Raw genomic sequence first — 10,238 nt, forward strand, 5'->3', positions numbered from 1 at the left:
TGGTTTGAAGGGGATTCTTTGTGGGTATAGGAGTATTGTTTGGTTGGTTTACTGGGGTTTTTTTCCATGTTTCTGCCAATATACAAATACCTTTTAATAAAGGGCTGTTATTTTTCCTTTTCCATAATTTGTTTTCCTTCAATCGGAGCCTCTTAATTTTGGATTTACAATTGCTTAGAGGGAGGAGTTTTGGTCTTTTCTCATAACTCATCTTCAGCAAAAGACCTGTGTCTTATTTAAACTGGGACAGCTATTTTTTTCCCCTTGTGGTACGTAACACGGGGGACATGGAGTCCACAACATTATTTTAATTTCACCTTTATAGTCAGAATTAATGAGTCCAGGAATAACAAAAAGACCACTTTTGCTGGCAGATGAGCAACCTAAAAATAAGGCCATATGTACTGTTGGGCAAAGGGCCATAAACACCCATGCCTGCTACAACAATGGCATCATCCGGAATGTTATTCCTGTGACAAGGGCCAAATCCAGCCCGGCACTTCCTGAGGTGGCAGGTTGGAGGCTGCATATGCCCTGTTTGTCTGAGGGCTGTGAGACGTTAAGTTCATGGTCTGTTATGATTCCCAACAGGTGGGACCCTGTTTTGTTTTGGGGCACAGGGCCATATGCCCCCTTTGGAGTTTCCCAAAATGGGTTCTCTGTCATTAGTAAATTTGGATCAGCACTGATTTGCCCAATGAAATCCTTTGCCACATTTTGGACACGGGCAGGAGGGGGTGTGAATATTACCATTTTCATTTCCCAAGGGGCAGTAGTCTCTTTTAATATGTCCTTCTTGATTACACTGATAACAATGAATTGCAGCGTGGGCTACAACCATCTGTTCAGCTAATGCAGTCGCTAACAAGGAAGCTTTGAAAGACTCTGTGCCTACAGGCTGACAAGCTGTAATAAGTTAAGCAAGCGATTTAGTCCGATTTCTTAAAGCCACCAGAGGTCTTTGACAATCTGTATTTGCATTGCCTACTTCTAACTGAAAAAGCAAAACCTGTACTGCTGCTTCATTATCTATCTGCCGTGAAATCACAGTCTGCAATCAATTGATGAACGACATGTAAGGTTCCTGTGGTCCCTGTTTAACAGCTGTGAAAGATGGCTCTCTGGTTTTGGCATCTGGAACTTTTTTAAGGGCTTTCATGGTCAGATTAAGGGAAAACAAACGGTGGCAGCGTGACCTGTGTCGTTGTAGTAAGATATTGCCCCTCACCCTATCATAACCGATAGCTGTCCCACTTGCTACATTGTCTCTAACTTGAGCATTGACCAGTTTGTGATATTCAGCAGACCAAACCGTAAACTGCACAGCAGACAAGATTACATTTAAAAGGCATTTCCAGTCAGACGGGGTCATAATGTAAGAATGTCCGATAGCTGCAATCAGCCCCAGTGTATATTATGACTTCAATCCATACTCTTTGACAGATTTATGCACCTCTTTTACAACTTCATAAGCAAGACGTTTAAACTCCTGCGGATGTGGCTTATATACTACCAGCATAGCATTGAACAGTTCAACATCCTCACATTTCAAAGCAGCCAATTTACAGTCCTCCAAAATAAAGGTAACCACATTAGCCTCTGGGCAGTGTGCCAGTGGTGCTGGCACCATGTGTGGCAGCATGGATAACAGAGACTCAGGTCAATTATATTGTGCTTGCAAAGTTTCCTCTGCTGTTGAGGCAAAAGCTGCCACTATTTCTGCCTGTTTTAGGGGATATAGAACTGTCTCTTTTTCAAGGGTTGCAGGACCAAGATCAAAGGACTCATTAAGCTCATCAGTCACTGTCAATGGGTAATTAAGTATTTTATTACCCTCAGAGGATTCGTCTGTAAATGGAGGTGGACCAGGTGCCTTCGACATGGTGTCTGTTTGTTCTACAGCTCTTAAAGCCATATATCCAGCTTTCCAAGCAACTACAACTTCAGTCGGGATATCCAAGGCTAAATTGGCTTTCGTTCAAAGTTCCTCACCAATCCTAGCCCATAATGCAGTCTCATAAGGACCATGTTGAGGAAACCAGGGACAAGAGTCTCTAACCCATAGGAATAATTTGACCACATCAGACGTTTTAACAGCAGACCCCTGCTCTTTTAAAATGTAATGCAAAATCTCTGCATATAACCTATGTTCCTTTGACACCGATTGACCCATAGTTCTGCAGCTCCTCACCTCTGCCACGACAATTGGTGATGATCCCAAAACAGGACAATGTGTGTAAATGACTGACCCAGTTTGGCTGCAGCTTCCGTCACGGAGCACTGTATGCAATGATTCAGCCTCCTTCAGGTGCCATTTATGATGGAATGAATTATGGACTCCTGACTGGATGGACAGAAATTGCTTTATTGCCCATGATCCAGGGGTTTTATCGCATTCACTTTTAACTGGGAGTGGTTAAGCAAATTAAGACAGAACACAGCTGCAAGTCACACATCCATCACTCTCTCAGGCCGGCCTATCACACAGACACACACACACACAGACCCTGGAGTTTCAAGTTACCCCTCTTCACACTCCCGCAAGGTGAATCGCAAACTGTAGAGTTCATCTCTCCCTGGGCAGTAAATCATGGCTTAGAGAAAACAATACAAGGTCATCTGAACATTCTTCAGGCCTTTCTCATGCTTGACTGCTACATTCTATGACCTCAGTTTTTTCCTCAATTAACAGGTAATGGATCCTCCATTTCAAAGCCAGTTTACTTTTTAACCACCAGGGGGAAGGTATAAAGGTATAAGGTTGTCTCTGAAGTTGTGGTTCACATAAATTGACAGATCTATGGGTGTTGCAAAAAATCTCAGGCCCTGCCCTGCTGATATAGGGAGAGCCACACAAATCCCCTGGTCTGTCTGATTCCAAACATGTGTAAACCCTAAAATTAATTCCCATGCAAAGTTTGTAGAATTATGACTTCTGTTCCCTGAGGTTGGTGCCCCGGTCTCAGCGGTGGACAAACATATCCACATATGCAAAAAGGACAACACATATATACCAAAACTACAATTATTCCTACAAATAAAAAACCAACACATAATATGGTATAAATCGTGTGAAGAGTTTCTACTTCATCCCTTCAGATTTAGACTTCCCCCTGTAAAAGATCAGAGAAAACAACTCAGTTTGGTCAAGAACCAGATTAAAATGATTGGATAATCCATCTGGTACTAATTTTATGTTCTTTACTGTGAGCATCTATTGTTATACAAGCATATTTGCTTAATGGGGTTTTCAAAACTAGTGGCACCTAGCCAATGGTGGGGAGTTTTACCAGCACTGGCTGTCCTGGATAGTGTGAGGGAGTTCTGGGATGATCTGTACCTGATGAGTTGGTTATTATTGTGGGAGCAGTTGGACAAAAGGCAGTAAGTCAGGGGCATCCTTTAACTCCTCATGGTTCATTTATTTTGGTCACTGCATCCCAAAAGCGGTCTGCTCATCCAGATTCGTGTAGTTTGAGAAACTGTTTTGGTAGACCGTTGGTCCTTTCAGCTGTACCATTGGCCTGAGGGTAGTAGGGGGTGTGGAATACCCATTGTATACCCTCAGCCTTAGCCCAATCCTGTACTGCTTTTGCAGGAAAGTAAGTATTGTTATTAGATTGCATTGATTTAGGTTTTGGCAAACAACTGAACCGTAGCTGCAAGGTTTTAATGGTATTTTCCCCAGTTGCTCTTGAGACAACTCCATTTTATGTCAATCTAGAAATTATTTCTATTCCAACCAGTACATATGTTTTCCCATTTGATTTTCTGAAAGAACCAATGTAATCCACTTGCCAGACATCCCATAATCCCTTTCCCTCTGTACTGGATCTGGCTGAGCTGGAGTTCATTTCCCCACAGTAGCCCTCACAGTGCTGTGCTTTACATTGGCAGCTAGAAGGGTATTGATAACACACCTCTGTTTTGGCTACTGCTGAGCACAGCACCAACACAATAATATTCCTTCCTCAGTTGAGGGCAAGATCCTGAGAGGGGACCCAAGTAGGCCAGCTGACCCAAACTGACCAAAGGGATATTCCATACCATATGACATCAGCTCAGGTATAAAAGCTAAGCCACAGAGCAGGAGGGCAGGCATTCAATGTCTCCAATGACTGCCTGCTGAGAAACCATTGCATGTACTGAAACCCTGCTTCTTGGGAGTGGCTGACCATCGCTGCTGATGGGAAGTAGAGAATAAACCCTGATATCTTTTGCTTCTGTGTGCACAAGCTTTGCTTTACTTTTTACTTTAAATAAACTGCCTTATCCCAACCCACGAGTTGTTTTTTTTTCCCCTTGCTCTCTCCCCTGTCCCACTGGGAAGGGGAGTAACAGAGCAGCTGGGTGGGCACCTGGCATCCAGACAAGGTCAACCCACCACACCCTCCCTCAAGTGGAGGGTCTTGTAAGGGTTGTCAGTTGAACCTAGTACAACATTCGGTTATCACAGTAGTACATAGTTCTTTACTTACTGACCATCCTCAAGTGTTGGTTTCATGTAGTAAATCCTTAATCCCTGAGCATCCCCATGTAAAACTCCTGCCTCAGGACTTGCCAGCTCACCAGCTTTGCTATGAGTTTTACTTTAATATATAGTTAAAGGGTTCTTTTATACCTTGAGATAGTGTCAAGAGAATAAACCACAGGCTTGTTCCCAAGGAATTTCTTTATTAATTTAGGGGAGTGAATAAGGGGACTTGGCCAAAGTTCTAAAGGACACCACACAAGCTAGACAAAAATATTCCACTACAATACTGATTCAACATATACTATTAATCCACAATACTTTAGTCAAAATCCAGTAAACTAACAACACTTAAAGCAAAATCCAACCGATTCCACAACACTTAAATCAAGATCCAATCCCTTCAGCTCTAAACCACCCCTGTCATGGTTTTGCTGGTTCTTAGAAACTAAGCAGGAATTTTTCCCTGCCCACTGCGTGGAGGGATGTTAAGTGGGCAGTTAAGTAACACAAAAGAAGCTGCCTCTTAGTTAATGGCCCTCAGAATCTCTTCTCCTGGGAAACGGGGGTGAGGAATTCCTTCTTACTTTTTTTTTCCTCTCATCTACTGGGAAATGGTGGGGGAGGAGTTCTGGCTGGCTACTGAAGCTGGAACAAGGTCAGAATGGAAGCTCGGTGGGGTTTTGTTCTCAACCTGGCTGCCAGTTGTGGATTCTGCTTGGATTTTCATCATAGAGGAACTGTTTCGGGAGGTTTTTTTTCCCCTTCCCCATTCCTTTTTATTTCTTTCTTAGCAGTGGTTCTTGTGAACATCAAAGGGAGAAGGAAAACTATACCGCATGATTCGGTTGGCAGAACAGAGTGAGTTTTCCCATTGGGGAGGACTTTTTTTGTTGTTTCTCCCCCTCCTCTCTCTCCCCTTTCCCAGTGTGTGTGTGGGGGGAAACCAATTTTTGGTTTCTCCAACACATCCCGGAGGGTGTCACCCCACGTGGCAACGACCAGTGATTCCACAGCGCCCCCTGCTGACCAGCATAATGACCGCCAGGCTCTGCCTTTCCAGTGATCCAGCAACGCTCCTGTTGACTGTGGTTAGAATTGCACCAAAGGGTGCAAACTGAACTGCTTATTTTTTTTCCTTTGTTTGTTTATTAGTTTGTTTTGAAGGGGATTATTTGTGGGTATAGGAGTATTGTTTGGTTGGTTTACTTGTTTTCTTTCATTGTTTCTGCCAATACACATATATCTTTTAATAAAGGGCTGGTTTTTCTTCCTTTTTCCACATTTTTTCCCCCTCAATCACAGCTTCTTAATTTCAGATTTACAATTGCTTAGATCGAGGAGTTTGGGTCTTCCTCATAACTCATCCTCAGCAAAACACCTGTGTCTCATTTTAAACTGAGACAACCCCAAGCATCAAGAAAGGAACAAAGAAAGAGAAGCAGAGGAATCAAGAAGGGGAAAGAGGGAGAGACAGATTATATAGCTACTACCAAAACCTTGTAGAAGACCAGCTCTCATAAGTTTAGGTGGCAGGGCTGCGACACAAGGCAAACACATGCCCTTGGTTTTATTTTCTCTGGTCCCTATGGCCGACCCCTCCAGGTGGTGTCTCTGACCCATCAACCACTCTGGGGTTTCTTTGTCAGGGTGAGGGGCAGTGTTCTCACTGTCCCTGCCAATTTGAGGTTGGGTTAGGGGCTGCAGGAGGTGTGGTGTGTTATAGTTTTCCTGGGCTGTTTGTGACTGACAGCTACTCCAGGGCTGCCCCATGTGGGCTCCAGGGGTCTGCCATGAGGGATACAATGCCACCCCACCTCTATGAGGTTCTACCCATCCCTTCCGCCTACACACACTCCTCACAAGGTGGTTCTGACCCAATAATAACTGATCTGGTGTCTAACACCCTGTTTGACATGTAACCATTCTAATAAACGTTCCCAATTCTCATTTTCTGCTTATATCACCAAGGGGTGAGAGAATCCACCTGATTGTTAAACTGGTGTGATAAAGTATTATTATCCTGATGGGCTGCAACCCATCCCACAGAGTGGTCTTCAGCGATTCCTAAAATATCCTGCCATTTTCCGCTTTCCCAAACTGGTACATGGTTAACTTCCCAATTGTTTTGTTCCCAGAAAGGGAACCACTCTGTACATTCCTTTGAATACTGCATACAAGTCAGTATAGATGTATAGGGGATGTTGATTGTAAACTCTCTGGTTAATGACACTCCAAACTGCCACCACTTCCCCAACTTGTGCACTACCCTCACCCTCTGAAACAATTCTGTCTCCTTTGTTATCCACATCTTCCCCTTCCTTCTTGCCAATGCATCTGTGAACCAAACATTGGTTAAATCAGAAGAATAAAGAGGGACAGGGTTAATGACAGAGGGAGGAGGTTTAGTACCAAGAGATTCAGGAAGGGGGTCTTGAATTTCCAGGAGCTTGGGGACTCCCTCTTCAATTTTCCTACTCAGTGCTCAATTTGGACATACCATTTCTTGACAGTTTCTCACTGAGAAACCCCTATAGGTGGGAGGGGGGTGCCTCTAAACACAATCTTTAGTACTCTAAATGGTCCTCCGAGCAGGATAGGATGCTGATGCAGCATTTTTTCTGCTTCCTGTAATGCAATAGTGACTACAAACAATGCCTTTTCCCAATCAGAATCTCTCTTTTCAGCATCTTTGAAACTCCTAGAACAGAATCCAATAGGGTGAGGGGTACCCTCAGGTCCCTTTTGCCACATATGGACTGATAAGCCATGGAAATCAAAACCCCATTCTACAAAGAGGGGATCTGTTGGATGCAAAAGACCCAAAACTTGATGCATGCCAGCTTGAAAAGTTAACAATTTCAAGGCCTCACTGTGTAACAGCGTCCACTCCTGCTTTGCCTTTTTATGTATCAGATCGTACAAGGGCCATGCAATAATTGAAAAATCAGGAACATGTTTTGTCCAGAAGACCAATATTCCCAACACTTGTTGCAATTCCCTTTTGTTCTCTGGTACCTTTACTTGCTCCAGTGAGGTTAATGTTTTAGCAGGAATACAAACAGCACCTCCCTTCCACCAAATACCCAAGAATTTACCTGCAGGAGAGGGGCATTGACTTTTGCCCTCTGGTATTTGTAAACCCACACTCTCAAGGTGTTTAATAATGCGATTCTGAGTATTTCCTACCCTGTCTGCTTCTGGATCTCCGATTAGTACTTCATCAATGTATTGACAGACCCTTACTCTCTCATCTATTGGGATTGTAGACACTTCCTGGGCCAGGGCATAATGTGCCAGTGTGGGAGAGTGGTGATAACCTTGTGGTAATCGAGTAAATGTGTATTGGATTCCCTCCCAAATGAAAGCAAAAGGTTCTCAGTCATTTTCCTGAGGTGGGACCATAAAGAACATATCTTTAACATCAGTGGTGGCTAAAATTGGATGAGCTTGTTCCTGTATTGTGGCAATCAATTCAGCAATGTTAGGCACTGCTGCTGTCAAAGGCGCTGTATTGGAATTTAATTTCCTGTAATCCAAAGTCAGCCTCCACTTCCCATTTGACTTTTTTCTGGTCTGTATGGGAGAGTTGTAAGGAGAATGAGTGGGAGCAATTATCCCATCTTCCTTTAAGTCTGATATCACAGGGGAAATCCCTTCTCTGACTCCCAAAGGCAAAGGATATGGTTTCACATTAATTACCTTTGAAGGAGGCAGGGGTGGGGTAGCTTGCAGCAGAAAAAGTGATGAAAAATCTAAACCAAAAGTCCACTGCCTATCTTTGTCATCGGTCCAAGACTTGCCTTTTAAGATGTCTAAGCCTAGCAAATTAACAGGGAATAGACCAATGACCATTAATATTTCAGTGATGTTGACTTACCCTGGTAGCCAACATTTTACTTTAGCAGCTGATTGTGGCTGCAAGTTACCAAATGCATCTGCATTAGTCCTTTTTTTAGTAGGCACAATGCCACACCGTACAGTATCATTATTGTGCAAAGCCAATACCTGTTCCCCTGTGTCAAGTAGGAAAGTCACAAGGGTCCTATGGGGACCTATAGAAAAGATTATCATTATGTCCCCAGATAAGTTTTCTGTGAGCCTTCTAAGGTGTCTCCATTGCCCATTCCCTGGGTCACTTACTGGGGATGGTCTGAGGAGTTTTCCAACTCCTGCCTGCTCAAATCAGTGTCCTGACTAGTGGAGCAGAAGGCACAGCCTCAGGGGAGCCTGTGGGCAGGGGAGGGTTTGCCTTGGATGGAGAATTCACCCAATTTTCAACCAACACCTTCAAATTTGCATTAGACTGGTTGTGCATAAGGCTCTGGGAAATACCCTTCTGTATGCCTTTAATCCAGAGGGCATATCTTTCTCTTTTTGCTTGTATTTGTTCCTTTTGATGTTGTGTTCCCCAGGGGAGGGTTTTTCTTATTTCCTTCCCCTGGTGAGCCACAGCAGTACTTTGCCATTCAGCCCAGAGGATGGCAGTCTTAGACTCAGATTTAGAGGGTAATGAGTTAGGGGGTCCAAAATGCCTGCCATAATTAATCAGTTCCTGGGCAACCTCCCCCCATGTCCCCATTTTTCCCCTCGGTCTTCCTGATAATGTCTGGTTGAGGATGAAGTGTTCACTGTCATCAGCTAGAGCAGAGTGGATCTGATCTTGCAAGTGAATTCTGAGATTCTTTAATGATTCTGGGAGATCTCATATTAGTGGGGTCAAGAGATCTGGATCCACTGGCATAGACATTGGGGAACTTTGATCAGGTTGCAATATGCACTGATGCATTAATTGGAGACATACAGTTTTTTGGACACTTTCAGTCAATTGATCCATAGAAGTTACTACGGCAATTAGATCACCTCTCTCCAGGGGACTCAGCCCCCCAGTCCAATAGGCAGCACTTTGAGTGAGTGACCAGGGAGCTCTTTTATTACCTGTGATTAAGAAGGCTCCAGGTCCCCAATATCCTTCTGACTCTATCTCAGCATAATTCGGTCTCCTGTGAGGGAGACTCTCCATGCATATTCTGTCTCAGACTCTTTCTGATGTGACTATATTCCTTTTGTAATGTAGTTAATTCAGCAGGAGTATAAGGTATTTCTTTGGTAATTCTGCAAAGAAAGCATAATTTGTTCCCTCATATTGATATTCTGTTTTAATCAATGGCTGTAATTTTTTCATATCTAATTGGTCTAAAAGTTTGTTCTTTTCCTGACAAGTTATGAGAAAACAAGCACTGATAAATGAGAACTTTGTCCTTGAAGGAAACATTTTGTATAAACTAAAATTAATTCGTATCTCACCATTGGCTAAGGACTTGTCAAGGGCACTTGAAGGAGAAACTGAAGAGGAGGATGATGAAGCAAGCTCTCAGACCCATTTAATGAAGACCCCTTGGAGTATACTACACAAACATGGGGAAATTCCAATGCTCACACACCTGCGCAGAAGGGGACCACTTATATAACTGAGGGGAGGGACCGAGGGCCTCTGACTGGGCATTGATGGCCATGCCTGCTATCTTGTGAGTCTACCGACACTCTGAGGATACAGCTTCTGCTATGGGGAATTCTAGTCATTCTGGGGTCGGTAAGACAACCTCATAAGTAACACCTCAGTGAGTGTGGGGTTTTACTGAGGGCTTATTTCCCTCCTCTTTCCTGTCTCTCAGTTTCTCGTTTTGTTGGCCACTTCTTGGTAATAAATGTTGGGGTTTTTTGAGCTTTCAATGGTGGTTTTGGTTTCAATTTCAGTATCCCTCCA

Source organism: Empidonax traillii, unplaced genomic scaffold (assembly GCF_003031625.1).
Source record: "Empidonax traillii isolate 1590-97213 ecotype Southwest subspecies unplaced genomic scaffold, ASM303162v1 scaffold1012:size296937, whole genome shotgun sequence".
In the NCBI taxonomy this organism is placed as follows: Eukaryota; Metazoa; Chordata; class Aves; order Passeriformes; family Tyrannidae; genus Empidonax; species Empidonax traillii.